We start from the raw sequence: 21,885 nt of genomic DNA, 5'->3' as shown, positions 1-21,885 counted from the left end.
GCCTTTTCCAGAGATGTAGTAGCACTAAACTGCAGTGTGTTTTCCCCTGAAAAGCTTTTGTTGGTGGGTGTGACCTGCAGTCAGACCAGATGTCTGCCCCCAGCCCTCTGCTGGTGTCAGGGTCTATCAGGCCTGTGTCATTATCTTTCCCTTTCCCTGAGGCAGGCATCACTTTGGAGTGATGTGGCTTCCATCAGGGATTCTTGTACACTGCCAGGTCTGTGGCATTGCCCTGGATGGTCTTCGACAAAGAGTGTATTGGAGGGGGGCCAATATGCAATGCACAGGGAGAATAGAGGGTGGGGTTTAAGTAAGTTAGGTAGTTAGTGTAGCACAGGTCACTGTGTATAGTGGGGGTGGGTGGAGAAGGGAAATAGCATCTGCCAGCTCTTGTGTTGCTATAAAAGACCCCCAGGGATTCCTGCCCTTCAGATTGATGTCTCCAATTAATAAATAAATCTGCTTCCTGTATGCTCCAGGTGTTTCTCACACTGCTGCTTCTATCTCTATCTCTATGGAGTGTTCGTTGTGCTGTCACTTTAGGAATGAGGACTCAGCTTCTTCTTACCCTCCCAGCTCTCTCAGACCTGAGCCCACCAATTTTTAAAATTCCAGGCTTTAATTTACAATGAAATGGATGGAGCTATAGAAAATAGTGCTAAGTAAAATAATTCGGCCAGAAAAAGTCCAATACCATATGATTTCACTCATATGTGGAGTTTAAGAAACAAAACAAATGAGCAAAGAAAAATGAGAGAGAGAGAGAGAGAGAGAGAGAGAGAGAGAGAGAAAGACCAAGTAACAGACTCTTAACTATTGAGAACAAATTGATGGTTTCCAGAGGGGAGGTGTTTGGCAGGATGGGTGAAATGGATGATGGGACTAGGGAGGCACTTATGATGAGAACTGGGTGATGTAAGGAATTGTTAAATCACTATATTGTATGCCTGAAGCTAACAGAACACTGTATGATAACTATACTGCAATTAAAATTTAAAAAAGAATTCCAGGTTTTAAGTCCCATTGGTTGTAAGAACTCACAATATTTGGCCACTGTGGTTTTCAAAGCCAAATGTTATAAGAATTCATATTTCCCATGTGGGATTCACAATGTAAGAAACTGTTTCTTTCCCCTCTTCATGCCTGTGGGATCCTTCCTGAATGCATACAGTCCTTCTGTTCCCTTTAGCTCCTGACGACATCTCCACCCTTCCTAGTCTCATGTGTGTAGAACCTTTTCTACATTTAGCTGTGGAGTTTATTTTTCTGGCAGTCTTTGATACATGTTATGGGTTGTTTACACCGATATGAGAGTTATCTAGTTCTATCTGTGGGATGAGGTGAGCTTAGGGTCCTCATACATCACCATCTTCCCTGAAAGCTCCTATTTCTGTATCCATTTTGATCATTAGAATGCATTCTCCTTGTGAGAAAGTATTATCTTGCCTTATTACCATTGATCTCTGCAATACTTAGCACAGTGTCTGGCACAAAGTAGTATTTGAAGGAACACCTCAATAAAAAGTAAAAACAAGGCATAGGGTTAATTATAAATGTATACATTAATTATAAACTCTTTGGAGATATATGAATTATAAATGGAGACTTCTCAACTGCCTCATATTACTGGGGAATAAATTTACCTTTATTCATTGACTCATACATTCATTCTTCAACTATCACTTGGCCACCTACTTTATGCCAGGCACTGTTTTAGACTCTAGGTATACAGTGGTGTATAATCCAAAGTACCTACTCCTATGGAGCTTACATTATATTAAATGAGGTAAATAAAGTTTTAAGTAATGGTACTTTCTGTAAAGAAATAATGGACAGAGTAAGTGGATAGGGAATGACAAGGAGGTGGTATTATATGTAGAAATCAGGACAGTCTTCTTTGAGGAAGTGACATTCAATCAGAGAACCATGCAAGGTTCGTGAATTGAATAAGTGCCTGTAGAATAGTATGGTTAGGATAAAGAAGATGTGAATATGTGAATATATATATATATATATATATATATATATATATATATATATATTCACAATGGAACATTACCTAGCCATTAGAAATGAAGAATACCCACCATTTGCTTCGACATGGATGGAACTGGAGAGTATTATGCTGAGTGAAGTAAGTCAATCGGAGAAGAGCAATCATTATATGGTTTCACTTATATGGGGAATATAAAAAAATAGGGAAAGGGATTATAGGGAAAAGGAGAGAAAGTGAGTAGGAAAAATTAGAGAGGGTGACAAAACATGAAAGACTCCTAACTCTGGGAAATGAACAAGGGGTAGTGGAAGGGGAGGTGGGCGGGGGGATGGGGTGACTGGGTGAAGGCACTGAGGGACGCACTTGATGGGATGAGTACTAGCTGTTATACTATATGTTGGCAAATCAAACTCCAATAAAATATATATTTAAAAAATAAAAAAAGGAAGAGGAATAAAAGTGGGTAATGAAAATAAAAGAGAAAAATAAATACACGGATAAACATATAGATAGGTAAATATAAACTAAAGAGGAATCTTGCTTTTACCAGTGGTGATAAGCGCCATAAACTAAGAAATATGATTAATTCAACCCTTGACATAAATGGATGCTGTAGCAGTATAGGCAAGAGAAGAAAATCTTTCCATGTTACAGAAGGCAATTTTTAATTAAATTCTGTCTCAAACATTTAGCTGAATGAGCAATTAATTTTGAGGAGGGATGGTTGATTGTAATTCAAGCTCCTCATCATGTTGCATTGTATTTTTCAAATTTAGGATTTGGGATGTATATTTATTAATTTTATTAAATTTATTTCTGTTTTTCCCCTTCTGGTGTATCCTAAGGACCTAGAAGAGTGTCTTTCACATAAGAAGTAAAAATATAATTTAAAATTAAGGTATACTTTACAGATAACATTGTGTAAGTTTAAGGTATACAATAGGTTGTTTTGATTTATTTATATATTGCAATATGATTACCACTGTAGCTTTAGGAAATATCCCTCTTAGGTCACAAAATTATTTCTACTTTTGTGGTGAAAAATTTCAGATCTATTCTCTTAGAAATTTTGAAGTATATAATATAGTGTTGTTGACCAGAATCACTGTGTTGTTCATTAGATTTTCAGAATTTATTCATCTTCTATTTGAAAGCTTATACCCTTTAACAACATTTACCACAACTCATCCACACCCTATAGCTTAGTACCAATCATTCTCCTCTCCACTTCTGTAAGTTTGGCTCTTTTAGATTCTACTTTTAAATGATATACAATATCTGTCTTCCTATGTCTGGATTATCTTCCTAAGATAATGCCTGCAAGGTCCATCCATGTTGCTGCAAAAGGCAGGATTTATTTCATTGTGTATAAAAACCACATTTTTATCCATTCATCTGTTGATGGATTTTAGGGTTGTTTCCATATCTTGTCTATTATAATGCTACAATGAATATGGAATGTAAATATCTTTTCAATATCCAGTTTTCATTTCCTTTGGGTATATATCTGGAATTGGTATTGCTGGATCATGGTAGTTATATTTTTAACTTTTGAGTAAACTTCATACTGTTTTTATAGTGGCTAAATCAATATATATTCCCAAAACAATGCACAAGAATTCCCTTTTGCCATATCCTCACCAATACTTGCTATCTCTAGACAACACTTGTCTTCTTGACAATATCCATTCTGTTAGTGTTGAATGGTATCTCATTATGGTTTTGATTTGAATTTCCCTGTTGATTATAGATTTTGAATATATTTTTATATACATATGGGCCATTTGGATGTCTTTTGGGAAAAGATGCCTATTTACTTCACCTGCTCATTCTTAAAAGCACGTTGTTTTTGAGTTGAATGAGTTCTTATATATTTTGAATATTAACCCCTTATTCAATATATGGACTGCAGATATATTCTCCTATTCCATAGGCTGCCTTTTAATTTTTTAACTTTTTTATTGTTCAGAAGATGTTTAGTTTGATGTTTCACTTCTTCATTTTTACTTTTGTTGCTTGTGCTTTGGTATCACATACAAAAAATCTTTGCTTAGTCCTCTGTCAGGAAGTTTCTTTAAGAAGAAACTTTTTTCTCTTAAGAAAAAACATTAAGGGGGATCCCTGGGTGGCGCAGCGGTTTGGCGCCTGCCTTTGGCCCAGGGCGTGATCCTGGAGATCCGGGATCGAATCCCACGTCGGGCTCCCGGTGCATGGAGCCTGCTTCTCCCTCTGCCTGTGTCTCTGCCTCTCTCTCTCTCTCTGTGACTATCATAAATAAATAAAAAAAAATCAAAAAAATTATATAAAAAAAGAAAAAACATTAAGATTTTTTTTTTCTGGGAATTTTACATAATCAGGTTTCACATGCATGTTTTTAATACATTTTGAGTTAATTTTTGTAGGTGGTATCAGATAGGCATTCAGTTTCATCTTTCTCCATGTCATTTTTTGTTACTTAAATTCAATTTGCCAACATACGGTAAAACACCCAGTGCCCATCCCATCAACTGTCCTCCTTAGTACCTGTCACCCAGTCACCCCATCCCCCTCACCCTCCTCCCTTCTTCAACCTTTTGTTTCTTTCTCAGAGTTAGGAGTCTCTCATGGTTTGTCTTCCTCTCTAATTTCCCCCCACTCAGTTTCCCTCCTTTCCCTTATAGTCCCTTTCAGTATGTCTTATATTCTACATATGAGTGAAACCAGATGATGATTGACTTTCTCTGATTGACTTATTTCACTCTCAACATAATGTCTTCCAGTTCCTTCTTGTTGAAGCAAATTGTAGGTATTCCTTCCTTTTGATGGTTGAGTAATATTCCAGTGTGTGTGTGTGTGTGTGTGTGTGTGTGTGTGTGTGTGTGTGTATTCTATGTTTTCTTTATCTGTTCATCTGTGAAAGGCCATTGTGGTTCCTTTCACAGTTTGGCTACTATGGACATGGTTGCTGTGAACATTGGGGTGCAGGTGTCCTGGCGTTTCAATGCATCTTTATCTTTAGGGTAAATACCCAGTAGTGCAATTGCTGGGTCATAGGGTAGCTCTATTTTTAATTTCTTGAGGAACCTCCACACTGTTTTTCAGAGTGGCTGTACTACTGGCATTCCCACCATCAGTGCAAGAGGGTTCTCCTTTCTCCACATCCTCTCCAACATTTTTTGTTTCCTGTCTTTTTAATTTTAATTCTCACTGGTATGAGATGGTATCTAATTGTGGTTTTGATTTGTATTTCCCTGATGGCAAGTGACGCGGAGCATTTTTTCATGTGCTTTTTGGCCATGTGCATGTCTTTTTTGGAGAAATATCTGTTAATATCTTCTGCCCATTTCATGACTGGACTGGATTTGCAAATATCTTCTCCCATTCTGTAGGTTGTCTTTTAGTATTGTTGATTGTTTCCTTTTCTGTGCAGAAGTTCTTTATCCTGATTAAGTCCCAATAGTTCATTTTTTATTTTATTTCCCGTGCCTTCATAAATGTATCTTGCAAGAAGTTGCTGTGGCCAAGTTCAAAAAGGGTGTTGCCTGTGTTCTCCTTTAGGATTTTGATGGGTTCTTGTCTCACATTTAGATCTTTCAACCATTTTGAGTTTATCTTTATGTATGGTGTAAGAGAATGACCCAGTTTCATTCTTTTGCATGTGGCTGTCCAATTTTCCTTGCACCATTTATTGAAGACACTGTCCTTTTTCCAGTAGATATTCTTTCTTCCTTTGTTGACCATAGAGTTGAGGTCCCATTTCTGGGTTCTCTATTCTGTTCCATTCATCTATGTGTCTGTTGTTGTGCCAATACCATACTGTCTTGATGATAATTGCTTCATAATATAGTTTGAAGTCAGGCATTGTGATGCCCTCATCTTTGGTGTTCTTCAACATTCCTCTGGCTATTTGGGGTATTTTCTGGTTCCATATAAATTTTAAGATTATTTGGTCCAACGCTGTGAAGAAAGTCCATGGTATTTTGATAAGGATTGCATTGAAACTGTAAATTGATCTGGATAACATAGAAATTTTCACAACATTTATTCATCTAATCCATGAGCATGGACTACTTTTCCATCTCCTGTGTCTTCCTTAATTTCATTCATAAGTGTCCTGTAGTTTTTAGAGTATAGATCTTTTACCTCTTTGGTTAGGTTTATTCCTAGGTTTTCAGCTCTTTGGTTAGGTTTATTCCTAGGCACCTTATGGTTTGGGGTGCAATTGTAAATGGGATTGATTCCTTAATTTCTCTTTCTTCAGTCTCGTCATGAATGTACAGAAATGCCACTGATTTCTGTGAATTGATTTTGTATCCTGTCACATTGCTTAATTGCTGTATGAGTTCTAACATTCTTGAAGTGGTTTTTTGGGGTTTTCTGTATTCAGTATCAAGTCATCTGTGAAGGGGAGAGTTTGAATTCTTCTTTGCCAATATGAATGCCTTTTATTTCTTTTTGTTGTCTGTGGAGGCTATGACTTCTAGTACAATGTTGAATAACAGTGGTGAGAGTGGGCATTTCTGTCATGTTCCTGATCTTAGGGGAAAGGCTTTCAGATTTTCCCCATTGAGAATGATATTCGCTATTGGGTTTTCATAAATGGCTTTCATGATATTGAGAAATGTTCCCTCTATCCTTACACTTTTTTTTTCCACCTTCGATGTCACGCTTTATTAGTTCATCCATTTATTATTTGTTAAAGATTTTACTTTTATGTCCTCTCTACACCCAACATGGAGTTCCAATTCACAGTCCTGAGATCAAGGTCCCCCGACCAGGCTGGCCAGGCACCCCAGGGCCATGTTTCTCATCTCTTTGCTGGCTCGCCTATCTCTGCACCTAACTGGGACATCGAATCCATGACGGGGGAGCTTTAGCTACGTCCGAACCCGGAAGAACCTGGAACGCTCTCGCTGTGTCCCCATCATAGAACGTCCTTCGCCGTTGAATAGCAATTCAAATAAATCTGCAGCCAGCCCAATGACTCCTGGTCAAGGAAATGGCCAACTTGTCACGTGTGTGGGCCCCGCTCTGTGGGCTCCCGGGGAGGCTCTGCTTTCTTTAACATCCATCAAGGTCCCAATGACTCCACCGCACCTCCACGCAGGGCCTCAGTTTCTGCGCTGACACAGGGAGCACGTCGGCTTCAATTACTACCTATCAATCAATCAAAGGGAGCCTGGCCGCTCGGTGTGGTTCGTAAGAACACGCGACTCTTGTTTTTCGGGCAGAGAGTTCAAGCCCCATGTGGGTGTAGAGATGACAGAAAAAAAAAAAATCTTATTTTTATTTTTTTATTTTTATTTTTTTATAAATTAATTTTTATTGGTGTTCAATTTACCAATATACAGAAAAACACCCAGTGCTCATCCCGTCAAGTGTCCGCCTCAGTGCCCGTCACCCATTCCCCCCCACCCCCCGCCCTCCTCCCCTTCCACCACCCCTAGTTCGTTTCCCAGAGTGAGGAGTCTTTATGTTCTGTCTCCCTGATATTTCCCACACATTTCTTTTCCCTTCCTTTATATATCCTTTCACTATTATTTATATTCCCCAAATGAATGAGAACATACACTGTTTTTCCTTCTCTGATAGACTTACTTCACTCAGCATAATACCCTCCAGTTCCATCCACGTTGAAGCAAATGGTGGGTATTTGTCGTTTCTAATGGCTGAGTAATATTCCATTTTATACATAAAGCACATCTTCTTTATCCATTCATCTTTCAATGAACACCGAGGCTACTTCCACAGATTGGCTACTGTGGACTTTGCTGCACCCCGATGTGGGGTGGAGGTGTCTCAACGTTTCAGTGCATCTGAATCTTTGGGGTAAATCCCCAACAGTGCAACTGCTGGGTCATAGGGCAGGTCTATTTTTAACTCTTTGAGGAACCTCCACACAGTTTTCCAGAGTGGCTGCACCAGTTCACATTCCCACCAACAGTACAGGAGCGTTCCCCTTTCTCCACATCCTCTCCAACATTTGTTGTTTCCTGCCTTGTTAATTTTCCCCATTCTCACTGGGGTGAGGTGCTATCTCATTGTGGTTTTGATTTGTATTTCCCTGATGGCAAGTGATGCAGAGCATTTTCTCACGTGCTTGTTGGCCATGTCCATGTCTTCCTCTGTGAGATTTCTCTTCATGTCTTTTGCCCATTTCAAGATTGGATTGTTTGTTTCTTTGGTGTTGAGTTTAATAAGTTCTTTATAGATCTTGGAAACTAGCCCTTTATCTGACACGTCATTTGCAAATATCTTCTCCCATTCTGTAGGTTGTCTTGTAGTTTTGTTGACTGTACCCTTTGCTGTGCAAAAGCTTCGTATCTTGATGAAGTCCCAATAGTTCACTTTTGCATTTGTGTCTTTTGCCTTTGTGGATGTATCTTGCAAGAAGTTACTGTGGCCGAGTTCAAAAAGGGTGTTGCCTGTGTTCTCCTCTAGGATTTTGATGGAATCTTGTCTCACATTTAAATCTCTCATCCATTTTGAGTTTATCTTTGTGTATGGTGAAAGAGAGTGGTCCAGTTTCATTCTTCTGCATGTGGATGTCCAATTTTCCCAACACCATTTATTGAAGAGACTGTCTTTCTTCCAATGGATAGTCTTTCCTCCTATATCGAATATTAGTTGACCATACATTTCAGGGTCCACTTCTGGGTTCTCTATTCTGTTCCATTGATCTATGTGTCTGTTTTTGTGCCAGTACCACACTGTCTTGATGACCACAGCTTTGTAGTACAACCTGAAATCTGGCATTGTGATGCCCCCAGCTATGGTTTTCCTTTTTAAAATTCCCCTGAATATTCGGGGTCTTTTCTGATTCCACACAAATCTTAGAATAATTTGTTCTAACTCTCTGAAGATAGTCCATGGTATTTTGATAGGGATTGCATGAAACGTGTAAATTGCCCTGCGTAACATTGACATTTTTACAATATTAATTCTGCCAATCCATGAGCATGGAATATTTTTCCATCTCTTTGTGTCTTCCTCAATTTCTTTCAGAAGTGTTGTGTGGTTTTTAGGGTATAGATCCTTTACCTCTTTGGTTAGGTTTATTCCTAGGTATCTTGTGATTTTGGGTGCAATTGTAAATGGGATTGACTCCTTAATTTCTCTTTCTTCAGTCTCATTGTTGGTGTATAGAAATGCCATTGATTTCTGGGCATTGATTTTGTATCCTGCCACGCTACCAAATTGCTGTATGAGTTCTAGCAATCTTGGGGTCGAGGCTTTGGGTTTTCTATGTAGAGTATCATGTCATCGGCAAAGAGGGAGAGTTTGACTTCTTCTTTGCCAATTTGAATGCCTTTAATGTCTTTTTGTTGTCTGATTGCTGAGGCGAGGACTTCCAGTACTATGTTGAATAACAGTGGTGAGAGTGGACATCCTTGTCTTGTTCCTGATCTTAGGGGAAAGGCTCCCAGTGCTTCCCCATTGAGAATGATATTTGCTGTGGGCTTTCCGTAGATGGCTTTTAAGATGTCGAGGAAAGTTCCCTCTATCCCAACACTCTGAAGGGTTTTGATCAGGAATGGATGCTGTATTTTGTCAAATGCTTTCTCTGCATCTAATGAGAGGATCATATGGTTCTTGGTTTTTCTCTTGCTGATATGATGAATCACATTGATGGTTTTACGAGTGTTGAACCAGCCTTGTGTCCCGGGGATAAATCCTACTTCGTCGTGGTGAATAGTTTTCTTAATGTGTTGTTGTATCCTATTGGCTAGTATCTTGTTGAGAATTTTTGCATCCATGTTCATCAGGGATATTGGTCTGTAATTCTCCTTTTTGGTAGGGTCTTTGTCTGGTTTCGGAATGAAGGTGATGCTGGCCTCATAGAACGAATTTGGAAGTACTCCATCTCTTTCTATCTTTCCAAATAGCTTTAGTAGAATAGGTATGATTTCTTCTTTAAACGTTTGATAGAATTCCCCTGGGAAGCCATCTGGCCCTGGACTCTTGTGTCTTGGGAGGTTTTTGATGACTGCTTCAATTTCCTCCCTGGTTATTGGCATGTTCAGGTTTTCTATTTCTTCCTGTTCCAGTTTTGGTAGTTTGTGGCTTTCCAGGAATGCGTCCATTTCTTCTAGATTTCCTAATTTATTGGCGTAAAGCTGTTCATAATATGTTTTTAAAATTGTTTGTATTTCCTTGGTGTTGGTAGTGATCTCTCCTTTCTCATTCATGATTTTATTAATTTGAGTCTTCTCTCTCTTCTTTTTAATAAGGTTGGCTAATGGTTTACCTATCTTATTAATTCTTTCAAAGAACCAACTCCTGGTTCTGTTGATCTGTTCCACAGTTCTTTTGGTCTCGATTTCATTTAGTTCTGCTCGAATTTTAATTAACTGTCTTCTTCTGCTGGGGTGGGGTCTATTTGCTGCTTTTTCTCTAGTTCCTTTATGTGTAAGGTGAGCTTTTGTATTTGAGTTCTTTCCAGTTTTTGAATGGATGCTTGTATTGCGATGTATTTCCCCCTCAGGACTGCTTTTGCTGCATCCCAAAGATTTTGAACGGTTGTATCTTCATTCTCATTAGTTTCCATGAATCTTTTTAATTCTTCCTTAATTTCCTGGTTCACCTTTTCATCTTTTAGCAGGATGGTCCTTAACCTCCACGTGTTTGTGGTCCTTCCAAACTTCTTGTTGTGATTAAGTTCTAATTTCAAGGCATTATGGTCTGAGAATATACAGGGGACTATCCCGATCTTTTGGTATTGGTTCAGACCCGATTTGTGACCCAGTATGTGGTCTATTCTGGAGAAAGTTCCATGTGCACTTGAGAAGAATGTGTATTCAGTTGAGTTTGGATATAAAGTTCTGTAGATATCTTTGAAATCCATCTGGTCCAGCGTATCATTTAAAGCTCTTGTTTCTTTGGAGATGTGCTTAGAAGACCTATCGAGGGTAGAAAGAGCTAGATTGAAGTCACCAAGTATAAGTGTATTATTATCAAAGTATTTCTTCAGTTTGGTTATTAATTGGTTTAAATATTTGGCAGCTCCCACATTCGGGGCATATATATTGAGAATTGTTAAGTCCTCTTGTTGGATAGATCCTTTGAGTATGAGATAGTGTCCCTCTTCATCTCTCACTATAGTCTTCGGGGTAAATTTTAATTTATCTGATATGAGGATGGCTTCCCCTGCTTTCTTTTGAGGACCATTTGAATGGTAAATGGTTCTCCAACCTTTTATTTTCAGGTTGTAGGTGTCCTTCTGTCTAAAATGAGTCTCTTGTAGACAGCAACTAGATGGATCCTGCTTTTTTATCCAGTCTGAAACCCTGCGCCTTTTGATGGGGTCATTAAGCCCGTTCACGTTCAGAGTTACTATTGACAGATATGAGTTTAGGGTCATCATGATATCTATTCAGTCCCTGTTTTTGTGGATTGTTCCACTGAACTTCTTCTTAAAGGGGAATTTTAAGAGTCCCCCTTAAAATTTCTTGCAGAGCTGGTTTGGAGGTTACATATTCTTTCAGTTCCTGCCTGTCTTGGAAGCTCTTTATCTCTCCTTCCATTTTGAATGAGAGCCTTGCTGGATAAAGTATTCTGGGTTGCATGTTCTTCTCTTTTAGGACCCTGAATATATCCTGCCAGCCCTTTGTGGCCTGCCAGTTCTCTGTGGAGAGGTCTGCTGTTACCCTAATATTCCTCCCCATAAAAGTCTGGGACTTTTTTTCTCTTGCTGCTTTAAGGATCTTCTCCTTATCTTTGGAATTTGCAAGCTTCACTATTAAATGTCGAGGTGTTGAACGGTTTTTACTGATTTTAGGGGGGGGGGGGATCTCTCTATTTCCTGGATCTGAATGCCGGTGTCCCTTCCCAGATTAGGAATGTTTTCAGCTAAGATTTGTTCAAATACATATTCTGGCCCTCTGTCCCTTTCGGCGCCCTCGGGAACCCCAATTAAACGTAGGTTTTTCTTCCTCAGGCTGTCATTTATTTCCCTTAATCTATCCTCATGGTGTTTTAATTGCCTGTCTCTTTTTTCCGCAGTTTCCCTCTTTGCCATCAACTTGTCTTCTATGTCACTCACTCGTTCTTCCACCTCGGTAAGCCTCGTCGTTAGACTTCTAGCTTGGATTGCATCTCATTTAATTGATTTTTAATTTCTGCCTGATTGGATCTAAATTATGCAGTCATGAAGTCTCTTGAGTCCTTTATGGTTCTTTCTAGAGCCACCAGTAGCTGTATAATAGTGCTTCTGAATTGGCTTTCTGACATTGAATTATAATCCAGATTTTGTAACTCTGTGGGAGAGAGGACTGTTTCTGATTCTTTTTTTTTTTTGAGGTGAGGTTTTCCTTCTAGTCATTTTGCTCAGTGCAGAGTGGCCAAATCAAATTGTATTGGGAAAAGGAGAAAAAGACAGAGAAGGAAAGAAAAGAGAAAAAGAAAAAAGAGATAGAAGGAAAAAAAGGGAAAAAAGAGAAGAAAAAGAAAGAAAAATAAAGGAGAAAAAAAGGGGGTGGGGTGGGGAAGCAATCATAAATCAAAAAGAAAGAAAGAAAAAAAACACAAAAGAGAACAAGAAAAAAAACAAAAAAACACGTGGGAGTATCTTCTGATTCTGTATACTTTAAGTCCCTTGACTTCCCCTGGAACTGGTCCGTCTAGCTGGTCTTCTGGGGGAGGGGCCTGCTGTGCTGATTTTCAGGTGTTAGCACTTGGGGGAGCTGCTCTGCCCCTGCCTGGTGCAGGGCTCAATGGGGGTTGTTTACCCCGTGAGGCCCCAGGATGAACAGCCACAGTAGCTATGGCAGCTCTGGAAACCTGGATTCAGCTCCCGCAGTAACTCGGGGGCTCTCTGTCTGCAGGGCCTGGAGGCTCCGGGGCGGGGCCGCTGATCTGCTCAGCTCGCGGCAGGAGCGTCCTTGCTGTCCTGGGCCCTCCCGGCCTCTGCCTGTCCCCAGGGGGAGGCCGGATCCTGGGCTGTGTCCCGGCGCCCTGTGCTCCGGGCTTGCGCTGTTGGATTCGCGCTCCCGGCCGCGCAGCCCCCTCTGCGGAGCCGCGGCCCAAGCCCCTCCGAGCTGTTCCCGGAGCCGCGCCGCCCCCTCCGTGCGGAGCTTCTTCCTCTGCCCGAGCCTCCGCCCCCGAGCTGCTCCTGGAGCTGCGCAGCCCCCTCCGCGGAGCCGCCGCCCGAGCCCCTCCCAGCTGCTCCGGGTCCCTCCGTGCGCGCTGCAGCCCTTAGGGAGCTCAGCGCACTCTCCTGAGCACACCGCAGGTGCCTGTTAGTGTCCCAGGGAGCCCGAGGGCATCCCCGCCCTCCTGGGTCCTGCTCTAACTTTGCGGGCGCCTTTCCACCCAGGAAGGTTGGTGCAGCTCCTGCTCCTCCGGGACGGGGCTCTCCTGTCCTGGGGACACTCGTCCCGGCCTCAGCCCGGCTCCTCGCGGGGCCGCTCCCCCTTGGAGGCCTTTTGTTTCTTTATTTCTTTTTCCCCGTCTTTCTACCTTGATAGAAGCGTGAACTCTTCTCACTGTAGCATTCCAGCTGTTCTCTCTTTAAATCTCAGGCCGAATTCGTAGATTTTCAGGATGATTTGAAGGTTATCTAGGTAATTTGTTGGGGACAGGTGATTTGGGGACCCTACTCTTCCGCCATCTTGCCCCTCCTCTCTATCCTTACACTTTAAAGAGTTTTAATCAGGCTTGGATGCTGTTTTTATCAAATGCTTGCTCTGCACCTATTGAGAGGATCATATGCTCCTTGTCTTTTCTTTTAATTATGTGATCTATTACATTGATTGTTTTATGAATGTTGAACCACCCTTGCATCTAAGGGATAAATCACAGTTGGTCTTGGTGAATAATCCATTGAATGTATTGTTGGATCCCATTCACTAATATCTTGGTGAAAATTTTTGCATCCATGTTCATCAGGGATATTGTTCTATAATTCTCATTTTTGGTGCGGTCTTTGTCTGGTTTGGGGATACAGGTAATGTTGGCTTCATAAAACGAGTTTGGAAGTATTTCATTCCTTTCTATCCTTTGAAACAGCATTAGTAGAATAGGTATTATTTCTTCTGTTTTCTTTTTAAGATTTTATTCATATATTCATGACAGACACAGAGAGAGAGAGGGAGAGACACAGGCAGGAGAAGCAGGCTCCATGCAGGAAGCCTGATGTGGGACTGGATCACAGGTCTCCAGGATCACAGACCTGGCAGCACTAAACACCTGGGCCATCGGGGCTGCCCGGTATTATTTCTTCTTTAAATGTTTGATACAACTCTCCTGGGAAGTCATCTAACCCTGGACTTTTGTGTCTTGGGAGATTCTTGATGACTACTTCAATTTCATCACTGGTTATTGGTCTGTTCATGTTTTCTTCCTTCCTGTTTTTGTTTTGGTAATTTGTAGGTTTCCAGGAATGCATCTATTTCTTCCAGATCGCCCAATTTGTTGGCAAAAACTTGCTCATAATATGTTTTGAAAATCACTTGTGTTTTCTTGGTACTGTTTGTGATTTTTGCTCTTTATTTGTCATTTTATTAATATGAGTCTTTTTTCTGTTTAGCAAGTGAAGCTACGGGTTTACCTATCTTATTAATTCTTTCTAAGAACTATTTCCTTGGTTTATTGATCTGTTATACATATCTTTTGGTCTCTATTTCATTGAGTTCTACTCTAGTCTTTATTATCTCTTTTCTGCTTGTATCAGGCTTTATTCTCCAGCTCCTTTAGGAGCAAGGTTAGCTTGTGTATTGGAGATTTTCCCAATTTTTTGAGGGAGGCTTGTATTGAAATATATTTCCCTCTTAGGACTGCTTTGGCTGCATCTCAAAGACTTTGAATGGTTGTATTTTCATTTCCATTTGATTCCATGAATCTTTTAAATTCTCTGATTTCCTAGTTGACACATTCATCTTTTAATAGGATACTGTTTAACCTCCAAGTATTTGAGTTCCTTCCAAATGTCCTCTTTTATTGAGCTCCAGTTTCAAAGCATTGTGGTATGAAAATTTGCAGCATATGCCAAATATTTAAACCAATTAATAACCAAACTGAAGAAATACCTTGATAATAATACACTTATACTTGGTGACTTCAATCTAGCTCTTTCTACCCTGGATAGGTCTTCTAAGCACAACATATCCAAAGAAACGAGAGCTTTAAATGATACACTGGACCAGATGGATTTCACAGATATCTACAGAACTTTACATCCAAACTCAACTGAATACACATTCTTCTCAAGTGCACATGGAACTTTCTCCAGAATAGACCACATACTGGGTCACAAATCGGGTCTGAACCGATACCAAAAGATCGGGATAGTCCCCTGTATATTCTCAGACCATAATGCCTTGAAATTAGAACTTAATCACAACAAGAAGTATGGAAGGACCACAAACACGTGGAGGTTAAGGACCATCCTGCTAAAAGATGAAAAGGTCAACCAGGAAATTAAGGAAGAATTAAAAAGATTCATGGAAACTAATGAGAATGAAGATACAACCGTTCAAAATCTTTGGGATGCAGCAAAAGCAGTCCTGAGGGGGAAATACATCGCAATACAAGCATCCATTCAAAAACTGGAAAGATCTCAAATTCAAAAGCTCACCTTACACATAAAGGAACTGGAGAAAAAGCAACAAATAGACCCCACCCCCAGCAGAAGAAGACAGTTAATTAAAATTCGAGCAGAACTCAATGATATCGAGACCAAAAGAATTGTGGAACAGATCAACAGAACCAGGAGTTGGTTCTTTGAAAGAATTAATAAGATAGGTAAACCATTAGCCAACCTTATTAAAAAGAAGAGAGAGAAGACTCAAATTAATAAAATCATGAATGAGAAAGGAGAGATCACTACCAACACCAAGGAAATACAAACGATTTTAAAAACATATTATGAACAGCTGTACGCCAATAAATTAGGATATCTAGAAGAAATGGACGCATTCCTGGAAAGCCACAAACTACCAAAACTGGAGCAGGAAGAAATAGAAAACCTGAACAGGCCAATAACCAGGGAGGAAATTGAAGCAGTCATCAAAAACCTCCCAAGACACAAGAGTCCAGGGCCAGATGGCTTCCCAGGGGAATTCTATCAAACGTTTAAAGAAGAAATCATACCTATTCTACTAAAGCTGTTTGGAAAGATAGAAAGAGATGGAGTACTTCCAAATTCGTTCTACGAGGCCAGCATCACCTTAATACGAAACCAGACAAAGACCCTACCAAAAAGGAGAATTACAGACCAATATCCCTGATGAACATGGATGCAAAAATTCTCAACAAGATACTAGCCAATAGGATCCAACAACACATTAAGAAAATTATTCACCATGACCAAGTAGGATTTATCCCTGGGACACAAGGCTGGTTCAACACTCGTAAAACCATCAATGTGATTCATCATATCAGCAAGAGAAAAACCAAGAAACATATGATACTCTCATTAGATGCAGAGAAAGCATTTGACAAAATACAGCATCCATTCCTGATCAAAACCCTTCAGAGTGTTGGGATAGAGGGAACTTTCCTCGACATCTTAAAAGCCATCTACGAAAAGCCCACAGCAAATATCATTCTCAATGGGGAAGCACTGGGAGCCTTTCCCCTAAGATCAGGAACAAGACAGGGATGTCCACTCTCACCACTGCTGTTCAACATAGTTCTGGAAGTCCTTGCCTCAGCAATCAGACAACAAAAAGACATTAAAGGCATTCAAATTGGCAAAGAAGAAGTCAAACTCTCCCTCTTCGCCGATGACATGATACTCTACATAGAAAACCCAAAAGCCTCCACCCCAAGATTGCTAGAACTCATACAGAAATTTGGTAGCGTGGCAGGATACAAAATCAATGCCCAGAAATCAATGGCATTTCTATACACTAACAATAAGACTGAAGAAAGAGAAATTAAGGAGTCAATCCCATTTACAATTGCACCCAAAAGCATAAGATACCTAGGAATAAACCTAACCAAAGAGGTAAAAGATCTATACCGTAAAAACTATAGAACACTTCTGAAAGAAATTGAGGAAGACACAAAGAGATGGAAAAATATTCCATGCTCATGGATTGGCAGAATTAATATTGTAAAAATGTCAATGTTACCCAGGGCAATTTATACGTTTAATGCAATCCCTATCAAAATACCATGGACTTTCTTCAGAGAGTTAGAACAAATTATTTTAAGATTTGTGTGGAATCAGAAAAGACCCCGAATAGCCAGGGGAATTTTAAAAAAGAAAACCATAGCTGGGGGCATCACAATGCCAGATTTCAGGTTGTACTACAAAGCTGTGGTCATCAAGACAGTGTGGTACTGGCACAAAAACAGACACATAGATCAATGGAACAGAATAGAGAACCCAGAAGTGGACCCTGAAATGTACGGTCATCTAATATTCGATAAAGGAGGAAAGACTATCCATTGGAAGAAAGACAGTCTCTTCAATAAATGGTGCTGGGAAAATTGGACATCCACATGCAGAAGAATGAAACTGGACCACTCTCTTTCACCATACACAAAGATAAACTCAAAATGGATGAGAGATCTAAATGTGAGACAAGATTCCATCAAAATCCTAGAGGAGAACACAGGCAACACCCTTTTTGAACTTGGCCAAAGTAATTTCTTGCAAGATACATCCACAAAGGCAAAAGAAACAAAAGCAAAAATGAACTATTGGGACTTCATCAAGATAAGAAGCTTTTGCACAGCAAAGGATACAGTCAACAAAACTAAAAGACAACCTACAGAATGGGAGAAGATATTTGCAAATGACATATCAGATAAAGGGCTAGTTTCCAAAATCTATAAAGAACTTATTAAACTCAACAGCAAAGAAACAAACAATCCAATCATGAAATGGGCAAAAGACATGAAGAGAAATCTCACAGAGGAAGACATGGACATGGCCAACAAGCACGTGAGAAAATGCTCTGCATCACTTGCCATCAGGGAAATACAAATCAAAACCACAATGAGATACCACCTCACACCAGTGAGAATGGGGAAAATTAACAAGGCAGGAAACCACAAATGTTGGAGAGGATGCGGAGAAAAGGGAACCCTCTTACACTGTTGGTGGGAATGTGAACTGGTGCAGCCACTCTGGAAAACTGTGTGGAGGTTCCTCAAAGAGTTAAAAATAGACCTGCCCTACGACCCAGCAATTGCACTGTTGGGGATTTACCCCAAAGATTCAGATGCAATGAAACGTCGGGACACCTGCACCCCGATGTTTCTATCAGCAATGGCCACAATAGCCAAACTGTGGAAGGAGCCACGGTGTCCATCGAAAGATGAATGGATAAAGAAGATGTGTTTATGTATACAATGGAATATTACTCAGCCATTAGAAACGACAAATACCCACCATTTGCTTCAACGTGGATGGAACTGGAGGGTATTATGCTGAGTGAAGTAAGTCAATTGGAGAAGGACAAACAGTGTATGTTCTCATTCATTTGGGGAATATGAATAATAGTGAAAGGGAATATAAAGGAAGGGAGAAGAAATGTTGGGAAATATCAGGAAGGGAGACAGAACATAAAGACTCCTAACTCGGGGAAACGAACTAGGGGTGGTGGAGGGGGAGGAGGGCGGGTGTTGGAGGGGAATGGGTGACGGGCACTGAGGTGGACACTTGACGGGATGAGCACTGGGTGTTTTTTTGTATGTTGGTAAATTGAACACCAATAAAAATTAATTAAAAAAATTTGCAGCATATAATCTCAATCTTTTTTTTTCTTTTATAATCTCAATCTTTTTGTATCAGTTGAAGCTTGACTTGTGATTCAGGATGTTGTATATTTTGTAGAATGTTCCATGTGCACTTGAGAATATTTTGTATTCCATTGTATTAGGATGGAGTGTTCTGTATATTTCTGTCAAATCCATTGTTCATTCAAGGCCCTTGTTTCTTTGGAGATGTTCTACTTAGGAAATCTGTCATTTGCTGAGAGTGCTGTGTTGAAGTCTCCTACTATTAATGTATTATTATCTATGTATTTATTTGCTTTGGTTATTAATCAATTGATATACTTGGCTGCTCCCACATCAGAAGCATAAATATTCATAATTGTTATGTCTTCTTGTTGGCTAGACCCTTTAAGTATGATATAATGTCCGTCTTCATCTCTTATTACAGTCTTTGTGGTAACATCTAATTTATCTGGTATGAGAATTCCTACCCCAGCTTTCTTTTGAAGACTATTTCAATAGCAAATGGTTTATCCACCCCTTCATTTTCAGACTAGAGGTGTCTTCAGTTCTAAAATGGGTCTCTTCTAGACAGCATATAGATGGGTCTTGCTTTTTTTATCCACTCTGATACCCTGCATCTTTTGATTGGATCATGTAGCCAGTTCACATTCAGAGTAACTATTGAAAGATAGGAAATTAGTGTCATAGTATTACCTATACAGTCCCTGTTTCTGCAGATTGTTTCTTTGTTTTCCCTCCTTTGCTTACAGTGTCTCCCTTAGTATTTCTTGCAGAGCTAGTTTGGTAGTCATATATTCTTTCAGCTTTTGTGTATCCTGGAAGATCTTTATATCTCCTTCTATTCCAAATGATAGATTTTCTGAATAAAGTATACTTGCATGTTTTTCTTGTTTAGTACCATAAATATATTATGCTAGCCCTTTCTTGCCTGCCAGGTCTCTGTGGATAGGTTTGCTCTTAACCTGACATTTCTCCCCAAATATGGTAAGAATCTCTTGTCTCTGGCAGCTTTTAGAATTTTCTCTTTATCTTTGAAATTTGCAAGGTTCACTATTATATATTGGAATGTTGATTGGTATTTGTTGATTTTAGGAAGTCCTTTCTATCTCTTGGATATGAATGCCTGTTTTCTTCCAGAGATTACAGATGTTCTCAGCTATGATATGTTCAAATATACTTTGTGATTCTCTGCCTCTCTGTCTCTGTCTCTGTCTCTCTCTCTTTACCTCTTCTGGAATCGTAATAAGACAAATATTATTCCTTCTCAATCTATCCTTTATTTCCCAAAGCCACTCCTTGTGGGTTCTTAATTGTTTTTCTCTTTGTTCCACAGCTTCCTTCCTTTCCTTTGTCTTCTGTATCACTCACTGTCTTCTACCTCATTAACCCTAGCAGTTAAAGCTATCAGTTTAGTGTGAATCTCAGTTGAAGTATTTTTAATTTCAGCCTGATTAGATCTCAATTCTGCAGTATGAGAATCTCTATAGTCCTTTATGCTTTTTTCCAGAGCCACCAGTAATTTTATAACTATGCTTCTCTGTACTTCTGAATTGTATCTCTGACATGGTACTTAAATCTATATGTAGTAGGTCTCTGGTAGACAGTTTTACTTCTGGTTCTTTCTTTTGTGGTGAATTCTTCCTTCTAGTCATTTTGTCCAGTCAGGGTGGCTGTATGAGTGAGCTGAGTCAAAAATATCAGCCAAGACCTAAGTAAAATTCACCCTAGACTATTATGAAGAGGTCAGAGACCAGAAAATAAAAGAAAAAGAAAAACAGAACAAAACAAAACAAGAAGACCATGAAAGTGAAAAATAAAAACAGTAAATTTGTTTTGAAAAAAAGTGGGGAGGAAGTGGTGGTGGAGAGAAAATATGGTCTCACAGAGTTGACTTAGAGGGTGATCCTCTTGGTTCTGAGTGTATTTTGTTCTGTATGTTGGAAGTTTCTAAGTTCCAAATTTAGCACCTTCTAACCAGTGAAACTTATATAGAGACCCAACATTGACCACAAAAACAGAAACAAGATAAAATAGATGGGCAGAATGGGAAGGAAGAGAGAATATTAATCTCACAGAATGGACAACATGGTGCTCCATTTGGTTCCAAGTGTATTTCGGTCAGTTAGAAGGTACTAATTTCCACCATTATAAAACAAGAGAAGACAACACCCCCCCCCAACAAATAAACAAAAAATTAAAAACCCATAACTTATATATCTACCAAAATAAATTGAATACATTGAAAGGAATCCAAAAATGAAGAATATATATAAGACACATAATTGGATAAATATGAAAGTAAGAAGGAAAAAGCTTAAAAATAATGAGTTGGTAAAATATTATAGTTAGGGCAGGAAAAGAAAAAAATATTGGAAGTTTTTAAGCTGAAAGATGAATGAATTATACAGAAAAAAAACGTTGAGTTCTATATACTATTTTCTCTCAGTCCTGGAGCTTTCCAGTGATGCTTGCTCAGAAAACTTGCTCTTCCCCTGTTCTTCCAGCAGTTCTTCTGGGGGTGGGGCCTGCTGTGCTGATTCTCAGGTGTCTTTGCCTGGGCAGAGATGTCTTGCCCCTTGCCAGGTGGACAGGCTCAGTGTGCAGCTGTTTGTCCTGTTGAGCCTTTATTCCCTAGAGGCTGCACCTCTCCCAGGTGAAAGGTGAAAAGAAAAAAAATGGCCACAGCCAGAGATCCAGCCCCTAGTCAAGAGTTCCCCACGTGATCCAACTACAGTCCCTCAGTGCACATTGGCCTAGATCCTCCTGGGGGCAATTGTGGAGACACTGCTCTGTACAAATTGAAGGGCGCCTAGCAGCAGGAGAGCTTTCACTGTCTTGAGCCCTCCCTGGTTCCGCCCCTCTTTTTTTTTTTTTTTTGGCTCCGCCTGTTCTGGAGGCAACAGAGGATAACTTGCTTTGTCCATTGTGGAACCGTGGGACTGAGAGCCCTGAGCCGCTGGATTTGCATTCTCAGGGTCCACCTCTCCCAAAGGCAATGGAGGATAACCCGATTCTGATCATTGCTGGACTGGGGAGTAAAGAAAGTTCAGGTGCCAGCCCGCCTACCTGGTATATTTCACCCAGGTGCCCAAGGCACGTTGTGGCATTCCAGCCCTTTACCATGATCAGACCACAGTTTGTGGTGAGCTTTTCCCCTGGCATCCCTATTCTTACTGTGTCTCCAGGAATATTGAGAATTCACTGCTCCTCCTGTGACT

This window comes from Vulpes vulpes, chromosome X (genome assembly GCF_048418805.1).
Source record: "Vulpes vulpes isolate BD-2025 chromosome X, VulVul3, whole genome shotgun sequence".
NCBI lineage: Eukaryota > Metazoa > Chordata > Mammalia > Carnivora > Canidae > Vulpes > Vulpes vulpes.
The sequence above is the reverse complement of the archived record's forward strand: the minus strand, read 5'-3'. Positions refer to the sequence as shown.